The sequence below is a fragment of the Papaver somniferum genome, unplaced genomic scaffold (genome assembly GCF_003573695.1).
Source record: "Papaver somniferum cultivar HN1 unplaced genomic scaffold, ASM357369v1 unplaced-scaffold_10, whole genome shotgun sequence".
In the NCBI taxonomy this organism is placed as follows: domain Eukaryota; kingdom Viridiplantae; phylum Streptophyta; class Magnoliopsida; order Ranunculales; family Papaveraceae; genus Papaver; species Papaver somniferum.
The window spans coordinates 15511410-15529145 of NW_020618825.1; positions in this window are offsets into that span (position 1 = coordinate 15511410).

A 17736-nucleotide genomic window follows, 5' to 3' on the forward strand; every position below is an offset into this window, starting at 1 on the left:
CCATCACGTCCACACGATGTTCCTTTTGGGAAAATTTTTATAGCTCCCAAAACTTCCCTAGAATCCACCGTAATCCGATCCACTATAACATCATCCACGAGAATCTCAGGAAGAGGTGCAGGTGGATGTTTATCAAGCAATTCAGAATACATCTTATCATTACAAGGAGCAACCCCCGACGAATATAAAACTCGTATAGCAGCAGCGAAATATCCAGAATTCATCTTCCTCTGACATACTGTGATATTGTCCGCACCCTGATTCTTCACATCTGCTTTCTTGGACCTCAAAAAACAGGCTGTTGAAGCATTTTATTCACCAAGACGAAACAACCATTGGGTTCCTTCCAACCTTAAAGAGCCTGATTGATTGCTTCTACCTGTAGACGCTTCATATCGCCAGATTTCTCTTTAGCTGAGCACCTCGGTTTGAACATGGACAAGGTACAGATGGGGGTAAGAATTAGTTGTAACCAGCCTACCAGATTGGCTGGATTTGCTATAGCTCTGTCAAGGCAGGCCTTCAGTGTCCTCGAGAAGGCAAGCCTGCACTTACGGGGTATACAAGTGACCGTAGTAAACTGTCTTTGTAGCACAACATTCAGAAACTCCGTAGAAAGAATCCCTACATCGTCACCACCATCCATCGCAGAAGTAGCACAAACATCATCATTTGCAACCAAACACTCAGCGTGTATCTCTTCTGGTTTTGCTATACCATGAATGAGGAATACTGCACCTGCACCATCGAATGGTCCTGCAATGACATCATTGACAACTCCATCACGACCCTTGCATGGTTTCTTCCAAACGTGAAGATGCATGCACCTACAATAAAGCAACATCTGTAAACCACAGAGTACTTTCTCCCTAGCAAGATACACATTCAAATTGTCGGCAATCAAATCCCTGCAAGTGGCTATGTTAGTTTCTGAGGATAGATGCCTATCATGAAGATATTTCAAGAAGGAACCCTTAGCATATCCCCTTCCATGAACCCCATCGTTACAACCATTGATGCTCTTGAAAGGACAATGGCAGAAACCATCGACTGAAGCAGCCATTGATGCTCTTGTTGGTCACTAGAGATCTACCTAGACGAAGGCGTGTACGAGCCCGACGAGCTGGAACCCGAGCACGGCCAACTACAACTCAGCAAAGTACGGCCAGGACTACCACTAGATCGAAAAGTCTCAGGAATGACAAAGATGAGGTTCGATATCGGCACGATGAGAGAGAATTTTCTCACGATTACTATGCTGGTTCGGAGCAAGGCAGAGCTGGAAGATCGTCCACTGGACCCCAAAGGAAAATAATGAGATCTAAAGTTGATATCCCAGAGGATCAGGGCTATGAGAAAGAAAACAGTACCTCTGATGGCGACGTAAGTGCAATTAAAGATGCTCGCCTTTGCAAAATGATCGAGAAAGTAATATCGAAAAAGTGCTCCAGAGAAGGAAGGATAGACAGGTTGCATCGAGCCGCAGGAGCTCCTTTCAAACTGAATATCAGAGAATTCCGGCCTCCAATGAACTTTCAAGTTCCCTAGATGCCAGAATTCGATATGAAAACAGATGATCCAGATCAACATGTTTTACATTATGAAACTTCCATGACTCTGTGGAAGTACAACGATAAGTTGATGTGCATGGTTCAATCAACTCCCCACACGGTCGATCGGGACCTACCATAGGCTGGTTGACAAATTTTTCTCTCACTATAAATACAACATACGTGATAGGAAGGGATACCATGCATTGTTCCTTCTAGGAATTCATAAGGAGGAAAGCATTAAACAGTTTACTCAATGCTTCAAGGAAGAGTTGAACGATGTGGATGGTGCCAACGATCAAGTCGTCATGACAGCTTACAAACAGGCATACCAGCACGATCAAAGAGGTGTGTACGGTTCCTTGGTCAAGAGACCACCATAGAATCTGGAAGAGTTGTATGATCGAGGAGAAGAATACACTCGAGTTGAGGATGACTCCAAATATCGAGAAACGAGAGATGTTAACAGATCATCCAATCATCCAAATGATGGGAAGAAAGACAAGTCGAAAAACCGTCCGAGTGGACAACATAACGATCGAGGTGAAGTTTGAGAGAAAAACCAAGGGTAACGAATGGAAACTGGATATCAGAAATATCATGATATGAAGCTGACACCGTTAAACAAACGACTTACAGAGTTGTACGAGAAAATAAGCAAGGATTTGAGCTCCCCCCGGCCTTTGACAGCAGAGACACGTGATAAACGTGATAAGAGCAAATATTGCAATTATCATAAAGACCATGGTCACAAGACTGAGAATTGCCTCTCTTTACAGATCGAAGTCCGGTGAATGATAGACGCCAGAAAGATACAAGAGTACGTGAAAAATAAATTTGGGAAAGGTATTGTACAATTTAGCACAACACATGTGATTAATGTCAGTCACTCCAGGATCCATCCAATGACCAGGAGGGTATTGGAAGATAAGACTAGGAGAAAGCTCAGGTAGTTAAAGGAATGGTACGTGAAAAATCACATCGATTTTGTCAATGGAAATGGAGTAGAAATTTGGGAGATTGGATGCATAAAGATCGAGTTCTATGAAGCAGACATGATAGGTACATATGCTCCCCACAATGATGTTATCGTTATAATAGCTTGGATTGGCATGTTTAGCGTACACCGTATTCTAGTGGATACAAGAAGCTCAGTGAGCGTGCTGTTTTCAGGAGCTTATTCCTCTATGAATATCTCACACGACTTGATCGAGGAGGATGAAAATACAATTATCGTCTTCAGCGGCGAAGTAACAAAGGCGACTGGGAAAGTAAAGATGCCAATAACAGTGGATGACAAGTCCGTTCTAGGAAGTTTCTTGTTGTTGGATTGTCGATCTCCCTATAATGCGATCGTTGGACGAGACCAGCTGCATGCAATTGGTGCAAACACATCCTCGTATCATCAATGCCTAAAATTTATTACCCCTGAAGGGGTTGTGAAGGTTAAAAGCGACCAGATGGCTTCCCACAAGTGTCATGAGAATGCTATGGATGAATACAGGAAATAAGAAGTTAGAGGGAACCAAATCCCGCGAGTCGAACAAAAATAACAATTATAGAATCCCTTCCCTCCAGAATCATATATGGGAGAGGACGCGGCCAAACCCCCAACAGTTGAGAAACTAATAGAGGTCCAGATTGGGGATGAGAAACACAAAACCATGTTCTTAGGGGCATATCTACCTGCCCATGAACGCGATGGTTTGATTACATTTTTAAGGGAAAACGTTGACGTTTTCGCATGGAATTTTGCTGAAATGCCTGGGATAGATCCGGACGTAGCCTGCCACATGCTAAATATCGATGAGAAATTCCATCCAGTTTGTCAGAAAATTAGGAATATGACGCAAAGCAAAAAAGATGGAGTTACTGATGAAGTCGAGAAGATTTTGGAAGCAGGCTTTATTCGACCGGTACAATATCCTCGCTGGTTTTCCAATGTCGTTCCCATACCAAAGAAGAATGGTAAAATTTGTGTCTATATCGATTTTATTGATTTAAATAAAGCATGTCCGAGTTACCCGTACCCACTTCCACGAATCAGAGATTTGGTGGATGCAACCTCAGGATACGGGAGACTGTCATTCATGGATGGTTTTTCGGGGTATAACCAAATACCTTTGATCGAGGGAGATCAAGATCATACTGCCTTTGTGACTGACAGGGAGTTTACTGCTATATTGTAATGTTGTTCGGTCTAAAGAACGCAGGGGCGACCTACCAGCATTTGGTAGACCATATGTTCAAAGATTTGATTGGGAAGATGATGGAAGTGTATATCGACGATATGGTAGTGAAATCTGAGCAAAAGGAGTCGCATTTTTTCGATCTACAAATGACGTTTGATATCTTGACCGTATGAAGCTCAATCCAGCAAAATGTTTATTCGGGCTATCCTCGGGAATGTTCCTTGGATACTTGATGACACAGAGGAATCGAGGAAAATCGGGAGAAAATCAGAGACATCAGAGAGATGCTATCCCCAAGAACGAAGAAGGAAGTCCATAAACTGGCGGGACGATTAGAAGCCTTAAATCGTTTCATTTTACGTTCGTCGGATCGATGTGAACAATTCTTTGACGTTTTGAAGAAAGCAGTGAGTTTTGGTTAGACGGATGAGTGCGAAAGAGCTTTTGATGAAATCAAACAATATTTGTCAACTCCCCAGTATTGGTGAGTCCAAAAACTGGACAACCCGTCGGAGTATATCTGGGTGCAACAAAGAACGTTAAGCGCAGTGGTGTTTGTTACTGACCCACATGAAAAGCCTGTTTACTTCCTCAGTAAATCTTTGACGGGGGAAGAAACACGGTACAGAAAAATTGAAAATATAGAATTTGCACTGTTGCATGCATCTCGTCTCCTAAAACCATATTTCCAAGGGAGACAGATCATAGTCCACTCTGAATATCCGCTGAAAAGAATCCTGGAATGGGCGGATGATTCCATCCGATTAGCCATATGGTCGAATTTTTTGGGGGCGTATGAAATCAAGTACGAAACCAGAACTACAGAGATGGGACACGCTCTGGCTTCACTGTTAGCATATTTTCCTGTTGACGACATAGAAACGGTTTTCGGAGAAGAAGAGGAGTTATTCAACCCATAGAGTCAACCACTGATCAGACTGGGGGCGAGTCCGAAATGGAGGTTGATACACCTGAACCACTATGTATTGTGTTCACTGATGGGTCATCAAATGTTGGTAGATCTGGAGTTGGATGTGTCATCCTTACTCCCAAAGGTTCAAGGATCGAGAAAGCGACTAGATTAGGCTTTCGAGCATCAAACAATGAAGTTGAATATGAAGCAGCAATTATCGGTTTAAAGTCTTCCAAACAGTTGGATGCGAAGAACGTGAAGCTGATAACTGATTTTATGCTAGCAGTTAACCATTTTCTGGGGACCTACAAAGGAAAAGAAGATAGGATGGCCTTGTATTTAGATCGTATGAAAGAGCTTGTAAATGAATTTAACCATTTCTCCATTGGGCAAAGACCACGGTTGGAAAAAAGGCACGCAGACGCTTTAGCATATCTATCTTTCGCAGTGGATACCGAAACCACCTGTTTCGTTGTAGTGAATTTCCAAGAGTTACCTAGCATCTCCGAAAGCCACCTTATTCTGGCCCTCGAACACGCTAGTGTGGGCGACATCAGCACAAGGTGATATTGAAAACACTGACAATAATATGGATGTTGACAGTCTAGTGATAGAAGATTCAAGCAATTTTGCTGAAAATACTTCAGACTGGCGTCAACCGTATATCCGGTATTTTACAACCAGTGAACTCCCAGAAGACGAGCATCTCGCTTCAAAAGTGAAAAAGAATTCTTGGAGATATTCAATGATCAAGGGAAGTTTTACCGCAAACCTGTAGCTTTGGAGCCATTTTTACGATGCATATCAACCGAAGAAGGTCAACAGATATTGGCGGAGGCTCATGAAGGGATATGTGGCAACCATTAAGGAGGGCGCAGTCTCGCACACAGGATACTTGCCCAGGGCACTTCTGGCCATACATGTATAAAGATGCTAAAGAATACGCACAAAAATGTGTGCCATGCCAAGAGCACGCTCCATTTTCTAAAAGACCCGCCAACGAATTGCATCCAGTTTTAAGTCCCTGGCCATTTGCTAAGTGGGGACTAGACATCGTCGGACCACTTCCCAAAATTCCTGGAGGAGTTAAATTAGTACTAGCCGCCACTGATAATTTCACCAAATGGGTCGAAGCAGTGGCATTGGTACATGTTACCAGGCATGATGTAACAAGGTTCATATGGGAAAACATCGTCTGCATATTTGGAATCCCACACGAGTTAGTGTCATACAATGGAAAGAAGTTCGATTCCGGTGTGATGAAAGAATTCTGCAAGAATCTGAGCATTCACCACAACTTTTATGCTCTATATTATGCTCAAAGCAATGGGCATGCAGAAGCAACAAATCGTGTCATTATGGAAAATCTCAAGAAAATACTAGATAAGGCGAAGGGGAAATGGACAGAAGAGTTCCTTGGAGTTTTATGGTCCTACCGAACGACCCCAATAAGGTCCACTGGGTTTTCCCCATTCACACTGGCTTATGGGACAGAGGCAGTCATACCCACCGAGGTACATCTCAAGAGTACCAAAACTCGTGCTGTCAAATCTGGAAAAAACGACAGCATACTGGCTTTGGATAAAGAGCTGATGGAGGAGCTGAGACAAAAAGCCCTCCAACAATTGGTTCGATACCAGCAGGCAATCAAGCTGACACTACGATCGTAAAGTCAAGGAACGATCATTCAAACTAGGAGAATATATCTTAAAGAAAACTCGAGCAACCACAATGGAACCAAACTGTAGAAAACTCGGAGCAAACTGGGAGGGGCCATACATAGTAGACAGGACCGCCTCTCGTGGCTGATACTACTTAAGGAACCTCGATGGAACTCAAGAATCGAAACCATGGAAGCCATGGAATTCGTTCCACATGAATAAGTTTTATCATTAGCTAAATTCACATAGGATTAGTTTCATTCAAATCCTGCTATGCTGCACTCTTTTTCCTTTATGGTGGTTTTATCCCACTGGGTTTACATGCAAAGGTTTTAACAAGGCATATGTTGTTGGGAAGTAGGTATTTTGCCTATGTTGGCCTCACATTAAACTTCCAATGAAAAAATATAATGCTCATCAACAGTGGAGGAGGTCCCAGGTTCGTGTGCGAGAGACTCGGCGGGTTGAGCTCTGCAACTTGGCGACAGAATCGGTGAAAAAATTCTTCCCGAAATCATTCGTTCTTTCCTCAAATTTTAATTGCTTCAGGTAAAAATCATAATCTCAGGTGAATTACAACACACTCAATGATTGGTGTTCATTAATTGTTCTTAGCGATTTCGTTTTTTTCAATTTTTTGTTTCTTTCAATTTTAATGGAGAGATCTCAAAATACTGAGATGAATTCAAACCCAAATTCAGAAGTGAATCCTACCATTGTTGTTTTAGATAATGTAGTATAGGAAAGTACTTCTATAGATCTGATTAATGGAACTGAAGAGAAGTATGTTGTGTGGAAATTTTCTTTGATTGGACGTCTTGACTTGTTTCGATTAAAATTTGCAGATGCTATTTCAAACTTGAAATCTCAGTGGAAACTGGTTGGTCAATGTAAGATTATTCCATTGGGAAAAGGATTTTGTCCAATTAAACTTGAAAATTAAATAGATCAGAGCTATATCAAAGCAGGGTTATGGGAAGTATATAATCAAACTTTATGGATTCGAAACTGGATACCATATTTTCGTCCAGAATTGCATAGAATTCTTCAGCAATGTGGGTGCATTATCCTGGACTGAGTTTAGAATATTGGGATGAGCAAACTTTATTCAAATGGTAATCCATCACCCAGAACAGATGCTCAACAAGAACAGGTCAAATTTGATATTTGTTATACTCCAGTACCAGAAATCAGTCAGCATATTTTAATGCCTCAACCAACATCTGTTAATCTATCTTATGATAGATTTGAAACTCTAAATACTGTGATTGAGGAGGAAGTAGATATTAATATAAGTGCAGGGAGTGGAAATTTATCTCCAGATATAATACAACAAATAGTTGAGGATAATGCAGTTGAGAAGAGTGTTATCAATATTATTAATGGCAAAGATGGGTCAATATCAGAGGAAAGAGTTCCAACAACAACTTGGTCAAAAATAATCCAAAAACCTTCAACTTCTGGTACACATCCAACTCCAGTAATGCCACAAAAGGAAGCTCCAACTAAGGTAAAATCTCAACAAGTAAACAACAAATATAATTTCAGAAAGAATCAAGGAAAAAGAGGTACTAGGGACTCCAACCTTTACGATGAGATTTTATTTTGGAATCTTAGGGGCCTGAGAATACCTAAGTCTCAAGAGAAATTAAGATCTTTAGAAAATCAATTTCAACCTTCAGTAGTTTTTATAGCAGAACCTAAAATAAGTTGCAATGCAACATTTTGCAATAAGTTGAATTTACCAGGTATGCAGAACATGGTAATTAATATTTCACTATTGAATAAGAAAGGGAATATTTGGTTATTTTGGAATAAACATCTTTCTACACCAACTGTGGTTTCAATGTCAACTCAAATGACCACTGTCAACATTGGAGGCAATTTGGTATCTGGAGTACATGCTCATGTTGGTGCAGTGCAAGGAAGAAATCTATGGACTGAAATGGAGGAAATAAGTGGGTTCAATCTCCCTTAGTTGGCTATTGGTGATTATAATGCATTTCTGACAGTAGAAGAAAAATCTGGAGGGAGAGCTCCTAATACAAGAAATATGATAGAGTTTAATAATTGTCTGAATAAGTGTGAATTACAGCAAGCTCCAAAATCTTGGTGTGAATATAGTTGGTCTTACTGTCAGCATGGTACTAAAAGAATTTTATGCAATCTTGACAGAGCAGTAACTAATAATTTGTGGATTCAAAAACATGCTGGCTGAAGTTATAAGGTTGGTTAAGAATAGCTTCTGATCATTCTCCCCTTTTAGGTGGTTGTGTCAGCTGTCCTAAACCAAAAAATGTACCACAAAAGTTTCAAATTTTTTGGATTGATCATCCTGACTTTATGGAAGTTGTTACTAAGTGTTGGTCTGAAAAGGTAGAAGGGGATCCAGCTTTTGTGTTTCAGAGAAAACTTAAAAAGTTAAAAAAGGTGTTAGTTGATTGGAACTGGAAAGTGTTTGGCAATGTAAATGAACAAATCAAGGAAGCTACAAAAGAAGTTCAAGAAGTAATGAAGTTATCTGATTACAATCCATTTAATGAGGAGTTATTAGACAACTTAGTAAAAGCTGAAAACAAGTTGAATACAAAATAAGTGTAGTTAAGTACAATGCTTAAACTTAAGGCTAGAACCAAATGGGTTAAAGAAGGGTCAACAAGTACTAATTTTTTTCATATCAAGCTGAAAGTAAGGAAAGCAAGAAACTCAATTAGTGATTGGAGAATAGTAACAATGAAATCATTACAGACCAAAGTAAAATAGCAGAAGAGCTTGTTAATTTTTTCGAAGAAAGATTCAATTACAAAGAAGTAAATATTTCAGAAGCATCACTTGATGTAATTCCAAATTTAATAACAACAGATGATCAAGCTATGTTGGATGTTGTACCAACTATGGAAGAAATAAAACAAACTGTTTTGAAATGGATCTAGACAGCTCTCCAGGTCCAGATGGCTTTTCAGGTAGCTTCTACAGGGCATGTTGGAATATAATTCAAGATGATGTGGTCAAGGCATTTCAATTTTGCTGGAAAAGAAAATTTATCCCAAAAGGTTTAAACTCTAATTTCCTTGTGCTGCTTCCAAAAGTTGAAGGTGCAAGATCTCCTCAGCAATATAGGCCAATTGGTCTAAGTAATGTAAGTTTCCAAAATTTTACCAAAATTATTACATCAAGAATGTCAAGTCTCATGCATAAGATAATTTCTCCTCAACAAGCTGCATACATCAAAGGAAGAAACATACAAGATCAAATTATTTTAGCTTCTGTAATGGTCAATGAAATGAAAAAGAAAAGAAGGAATGGGAATATTGGCCTTAAACTGGATATAGCTCAAGCTTATGATTCTGTGAGATGGAAGTTTCTTTTTCAAGTTTTAAAGAAGTAAGGATTCTCATATACATGGTGTGAATGGCTTGGCATTATTTTTGAATCTCCAAGAATTTCAGTCATGATAAATGGAGGACCAAATGGTTTGTTTTCTGTGGGAAGAGGGTTGAGACAAGGAGATCCTCTATCTCCAATACTTTTTGTTTTGATGGAAGATGTTTTAAGTAGAAATATTAAAAAATTGGTGATGGAAGGTAAGATAAGTCCAATGGTAATAAGAAAAGGAATACATCCCTCTCATATGTTTTTTGCAGATGATGTTTTTATATTCTGTAATGGAGCCAAAAAGAGTATTCAAAACCTATTGAACCTATTAGAAGAATATCAAGACAGTTCAGGCCAAGTAATTAAAAAAAGCAAAAGTAAGATTTTTGTGAATGGAACAACCTCTGCAAGAATTTTGCAAATTAAAGAAATGATGGAAATGGAAGTGAGTAGCTTGCCAGACAAATATTTGGGAATAATCTTACGTTATGGCAGGGTAAAAATTGCAACAGTTTGGCCAATGGTGGAATTGATGCAAAAGAAGTTAGCTGGATGGAAATGAAAATTGCTCTCTTTTAATGATAGACTTGTGCTTATTAAATCAGTTCTTTGTAGTATTCCAATTACAGCATGTCCATTTATAAATGGCCAAAGTCAGTGATCAAAATATGTGAAAAAATTATCAGAAATTTCCTGTGGTCTGGAGATGGTGATATTAGGAAATATAAGACTCTGTCTTGGAAGAAAGTGTGCTCTCCCTACATTCAAGGAGGTATTGTCTTACAAAGATTGGAAGTTCTCAATAAAGAACTACTAATGAAGATTCTATGGAGAGTGATAAATTCATAAGCAGAGTGGGCCATGTTTATTAAGGCTAAATTTCAAGACAAACAACATCAATGGAAGAACAATTGGCTACTTTCATCTATTTGGCCAGGACTTAAATGGTCTTGGAATCACTTGAACGAGAACATAAGATGGTGTTTTGGGGATGGGCAGAAGATATCTTTTTGGTTTGATTCATGGTTAAGTAATGCTCCATTAATTTAAGAAGTTGGAGTTACAGAGTATGTAAAGGCGCATATCAACCTGAAAGTATCAGACTTAATTCTTCAAGGAAAGTGGAATTTACCTGAGGAGCTAAAAAAAATTCTTACACACTCTATTCTACCTAAAATTGGTGTTGGTGATGATATTTTAATATGGAAAGGAGAAATCAAAGGTAACTTTATAACTGCTTCTGCAATCAATTTAATAAGAAACAAAGAACAGCCTTTGCAATGCTATAAAAAAATTTGGAATTAATTCTTGCATCCTTCTATAGCAAGCAACATATGGAAAATAATCCAAGGAGTGTATGTGGATGACTATGTAATGGTATAAAGGGGATTTGAATTAGCTTCCAGGTGTTGCATTTGTGAATAAGAACAAGACAATATGCATCATTTGTTATGGGACTGTAATTTCAGTAAGCAGATTTGGCATTGGATATGCTCTGTATTCAATTTTACAATTCCAAAGTCCTTTGAAGAGGTGTGGAGCAGAGCAAGGAATAAAATACTTTTCATTAAAGAATGATGGATCATAGCAGCCTGTGCAATTTTAAAAGAACTGTGGTTCCAAAAAAACAAGTTGTGGTTTGAACAGATAAAGCCAAATATCCAAAGCTTCAAGGAAAGAATCAAGAAAACAATTTATGAGGGGAATCTCAGAATGACAAGCAACAAATGGAGTTCTGATATTGATAATCAGGTAATCCTGTTCTTCAACCTTGAACCAAGGAAAATCAAATTTCAAAGCATTAAAACTTGTTTCTGGAATCCACCTAGTCCTGGTTTTATCATGTTCTGTTGTGATGGTGCTTCAATTGGGAACCCAGGACTTGCTGGCTTTGGTGTAGTAATTAAAGATCATTTGAGTCAAGTGTTGGGAGTTATAACTGGTGGAATTGGTATTGCTATAAACTACATAGCAGAAGTGTATGCAGTCATAAGTGCAATTGAGTTGGCTGTTGAATAGAAGGTGCTCAATGTAATACTAAATTCAGATTCCAAAACTGTCATAACTGAATTTGATAACAACCAGATGCTCTGGTTTGTAAAAATGAGATGGCAGAAGGCAATGAAACATATTCAGTCAATTATATTCTTACACAGTTACAGGGAAACAAACTTTGCAGCAGACACAACAGCAAAGAAAGGAGCTAGATTGGCTGCAGGACAAAGACAAGTCTATTATGGAAGGCCCAACTTTCTAGAAAGGGTAGAGAAACCAAATGTGGAATACTATAGAATCTGTTAAATTTTTCTAGTTTATTGCCTATGTAGTTGGCTGTTTATTTTTGGTAATTTTGCTTCCTTGTAATCTGTTAAAACCCTTCTTTTGAAAATTAATGAAAGTGTGATTCAGAAAAAAAAAATCTTGTTATTCATATTCAAATATTTAATTTAATATTATTATAATACTCCTCACTCTATAAAGATTGTTCGTGTTTACTTATACGCTGCAGTGCATTTTGAGCCTGCTGTCAACAACACCTCGCAGATATGGTGAATGCACAGTTCGAGCTTTTTTTACCTATTCCAAACGTACCCCAATAATATGAGACGACAAACAATGTGGCGAACATTTTCTCCTGTCCATACATGGGAAAATGTACACATCTCAACTCTGCACGCATCTTGAATAATGGGATTGGCCCCCTGTGCGAATTCAAGATAGCAGAAAAACACAAATTCTCTTTCCATGCGCGAGAAAAATGTAGTAAGGAAGTGCACCCTTGAGCGAGCATTGAGCAGCATGACATAGTTACGGGTTGGGTGCAGTTTTATATCACCTCAATCACTTAGGGGTGGAGCATATAACACCTCATCTCACAAACAAAACAATACCTGGGGGCGAGTTGCATAACACTCCATAACGTGCTTAGGGGAGAATTATGTAACACTCCAGAACAATGCGAAGTTCAGTCGCAGTCAAAATTGGGAAACCCGAACTTCGAGGGGGCGATGTTTGTACCCTAATATTTTACACTAGAAATGGGCTTACTTGAGCCTAATATGCTCCTCTTATTAGTCAAAATAACCAAATAGGCCTCACTAAGACTATACATGGAAGCCCAAGAGGAAAGGTCTAAGTCAAGATATGGAGGTGCCACGTCAGCGTTGCCACGTCAGCAGGCATCTCCAACCAGCGTCTACCACGTCAGCAGGCATCTCCAACCAGCGGCCTACCCCGGCGGCGGAACTGAATCCCGACCGGCGGCAGTGGTGGTACTCCTGTATTTCGCGAATTGGTTTATTTCCATAGTCCCTGGATTTATCCATCCCACTCATTTGTTCTGCAGGAGGTTTCCGCCTAGCTGAGCCAAGCCAAGTCAGATCAGTCGAGCCAACGTTGTTGGACACTAGTGGAAATGGGTTTTTAACCACTTCCTGGGCTTTACAAAAACTGTTGTTGGTGGGATGTAGTTATGTATAGTGTCGTGACTCACAATAGTTTTACTGGGAAAAAAAACACAAAACATAAGAACCCCGATTTTGGGCATACCTAAATCTTTCTAGGCATACAAAGCAATAGTCCTAACTTGGGTGACCTTATAAGGGGTACCCTATGGGTAGTTCAATTACCTATATGCCCTTAAATCTTTTAAATTACTAATCTATCCCTAACCCTAATACAAAAACCTATAATCAATAAACCTAAAATCAGTTTCATTCACCTTCAGCCGAACCCGTTCATCTTCTCCAAAAAAAAATTCATCGCATCATCGCCGAAATTTAATCGTCGATTCATGAAAAGTTAATCGACGATTAAACTCATCTATATAATGGGTCTTCGTAAGAAAATATCTCGTTCTAATCGATCAATTGAACAACCTGTTGAAGAAGAAGAAGATTTAGAAAGTGAAGAAGAAACTGAATATCAACCACAAATCCAACCGGAGGAAGAGATTGAAGAAGAACCAACTCCTGAAATGAGAATAAAAAGGTTAGTTCTACAAACCCATCTCGTATTTGATGTTTTTGGTTGGTATGATTGGTTTAATTCGGCAAAAACATGGTTTGTGCAGCAGTTACAGGGTTGGGTTCGGCATAAAATCAAGTTTAGATTTGCGCCGAACTGTTCTTCAAACTCAACCCTGAAACTGCATATGGATTCGGCTTAAAATGCATATCAGTTTTGCGCCAAACCTAGTGACATAGAGCCTTGTATTTAGGATCGGCTTATTCAATTGCATTAGATTTGCGCCGAATTTGTGTTGTGAAAATTTCATAAATTTTGCATGTGTATAGGATCGGCTTGTATGGCAGTACTAGTTCTGCGCCGAATAAATGTTGTTTCAATTTCATAAGTTTTGCATGTGTATAGGATCGGTTCATATGGCAGTACTAGTTCTACGCCGAATAAATGTTGTTTCAATTTCATAAGTTTTGCATGTGTATAGTATCGGCTCATATGGTAGTACTAGTTTTGCGCCGAATAAATGTTTGAATTCATAATTTTAGGTTCGGCTTATTCAATTGTATTGGTTGTGAGCCGAACAAATGAGATCGGCTTATAAATAGTTCGTGGTATGAGCCGAACCACTCTCTGTGTAAGCTTTTGAAAATTCTAAGACATGGTTCGGCTCATATGTGTTATTTCGGGCAAGTCGAGCCTTCTTATTTGTTGAAAAGTTTTTGGCATTTGAAATCCATATTTCGTATAGTTTGTATCCCTTTCTTGTTCGAAGTAGTCTTATAACTTTCATACTTGTGTCAGGACCGATGCAGCTAAAAAGAGGAAGAATATGGAGGTAACACCTTCTACTTCTAAAACTCCCGATCCTCGAGGAGGAGGTAACAAAAAATTGGGAGCGGGAGGTAGAGGAGGCATTTTAGAAGAAGAAGCTGAACAAGTAAGACTTGAAAGACAAGAAAAAAGAATAGCTGAAGATGAAGAAGTAGAAGGAATAGCTGGAGATGATAATCAAGAAGTTCATCAAGAAACACAACCCGAAGGAAAACCCAAGAAAGACAAGAAAGGTAAGAAGGTGGCAGAACCCGAGAAAGAGAAGGACGATGTTGATCGACGGATCACTGGTTTACACATTCCTGATAAAAATGACGTAATTACACCTCGATCAGATGGTTTGCCTCATGGTCTTCCGGAATATGGAGGAAATGTGTTGATTGGTTATGTTGAATCTTTGGCGAAGAGAATTTATGAAACTCCTGATCACAACCGTGCAGTCCGAGTATTGAGACACCAGAGGGCAGCGGAATGGAAACTTTCTGAAGAGGTTCTTGAGGTGATTGCTTATGCACAAGCCAGTGATTTATGGCCTGCTATCAATTATGGACATAAGGAATATGATAGTGTGTCGACCTCTGCCTTTACCGAGCGCTTTTTTCCAGAAACTTACACATTTCAATTACTTTTTGGAGAGATGGCAGTCACTTCTGATGAGACTAGAAAGATGACAAGCCTTAAAGCAAGGGGTGGAAGTGTGGATGCTGATTTTTATGACATGAATTGGGATGAGCTCTACAATTTGTTCGAGGAAAGTCTTGGTTGGGATTCAAACAAAACTGAGTTGGAGTTTTGTCGATCCGTTAAAGATGTCAATTCTGTATGCACTCCCAATTGCAGAAATAAGAAGAATAAGAAGATCAAGCTGACTAACTTGAAAAAGGAGTTTGAGAACACAAAGCAGGGAGTAATGGATCCCGTCAAAGTGAAGCAATCCGGAACTGCCTACTTGCTTTATACTCTTGGTAGAGACATCTTTCCGACACAACCGGAAACAAGGTAAATGCTAATTATCTCCAATTGGTAAAGAATCTTGAAACTTGTAAAAAGTATGCTTGGGGAACGGCTATGCTCGCTTACCTGATGGAACAACTTGCCACCGCGTCTAGGTTGACAAGTACAAACATCGGAGGGAACTTCACTTTGCTCCAGGTAACTTTTGGGAGTTCAGAGTATGGTTCGGCTTATAACCATAAAATCGTATAAGCCGGAGAGTTATTTTTTTGGTTCGACTTGTAATACATGATCCATATAAGCCGAACAGTTCTCTGAGTTTGCAAAATTTATTCTCACTTTGATGTTTCCAAGTAAAAATTGTTTCTATCACTTCAATTCCTTTGATTTTTGAATGTGGTTCTTTGGATGTAGGTGTGGATATATGACCATTTCCCAATTTTGAACTTGGACAAAATATTTGAGAAGGATGTCGATTATGTTGATATAGAGCCAACTGCAGCACGGTACGAGTACGAGGACTCGAAGAAAAGGAACAAAAAACACTTGGTGGCAAGTTTGAGAGAGACGTTAAACCTACTGGGTGTTGATGATGTCACTTTTCAACCATATGAGAAGGAAGATGAAGAAGATGAAGTTGTTGAAGATGAGGATATGCCGGTAGGTATGTATCATGGTCCATTGTGGTATCCCGGTGGTTATGTTATATACGATCCTCGGCGAGTACTCCGTCAATTAGGATGCGTGCAAAAGGTTCCTTTGTTTGATGAGAAATTAAGGTTGTTACCAAAGAGTGGTACTGGAACTAAAAGCACCACTTCATCTTTGGAACCAAAGTATGATCCTGATCCCACCCTTGAGTTTTAGAATAAGTTAGAAGATCACACATTAGATGCGTCCAAGTTAGCACCTTTACTTGATGATCCATGTGAAGAGGATCCGGGCTATATGGATTGGTATAACCAAATTTCTCATCCCTTCATTATCAATAAGAAAAGTCAAAAGGTAGCTGATAAGGGGAAGGCGAAGGCAATCAAGATCACCAACAAGTCTACTTACGAAGATGTAATCAACGCTTTCAAGATAATGATAAGAATGAATTCACTTTATAGTATTTTCATATATTAGTTATGGTAAAAATGTCTTCAACCTCACGGTTATAAGTTGTTGACAAATGAAAAAATAGGTTGTCGCGGGTAGGGAGATGTTGAAAAAAATGAAGGCCAAACTTGGTTGCAAAACACCAATGACCGCGGAAGAACAAAAATACCTCTACAAAAAGTGGGATGTAATCATCAACAAAGGAGAAGAACCCGAGGAACCCAAACAAAAGCCTACCACTAAGATGTCTCGGCAAGTTGGTGAAGGTACAATCCAAGATGGTGCTACCGGCCAACCCGGTAATGATGCGTCGGAAGATGAAGACCAAGGTGGAAGAAGAGGTGGTCGTGCAACTAAGAAGAGGGATCGTGGTTAAATTCCCTTTTATGTTTCCAAGTTCCTTTTAATGTTTTCTTAAGTTTTAAGTACACTTTTATAGTGTTGAAAACACCTTTGGTTTTAAGTGCTGAACTTTGTTTTTAATGGTGCTGGGATTGTGTTATGGACACCTTGGATTTCATGTTTTAACTCTGGTTCGGCGTATCCTGTAATGTTAGTTACGCGCCGAATCCTTTGTCCTTCAGGTTCCGCTTAGATCTTCAAACTCGTATAAGCCGAATCTGTTAGAAGTTTTAAAATTTGAAATTCTAGCCGTTACATAAACGGATTTGGCTTATGTTCAAACCTTCTTATGAGCCGAACATTGTCTATTTTTGCACAAAAATCTATGAACGACTCTTTTTTGAAATATATAGCCGTTGTAACCTGTATTATATATAGGCATACATGGTTTTTCATAATCTTCAGAAAATATACTAAAAAAAATGGCACCCTCAACTCATGAGTTTACTTTAGAAGAAGATTTGTCTATTTGCACTAATTACGTAGCATACTATCCAAAGAAGGGTGAAGAACTACGATTGAAGGGATTGATGAGTATGTACTACTTGGTTAGAATTCATGAAGCCTTCAGCACCGAAACGGGTAATCTTCACAACCGGGATAGTGTGCCCTTGTTTTGCCGAATTGGAACTATTAAAGAAACGGTGAAAGACTTTATAGCTTTAGTTCGGATTGTGAGTCTATATCGTCTCAAGGGTGAAACAAACTCTGAGATTGAATATCGAGCTCTAGAGGAATGACAAAGATGGAAAGGAAAGAATTTCGAATACAAAGATCACTACTACATTCTTAGA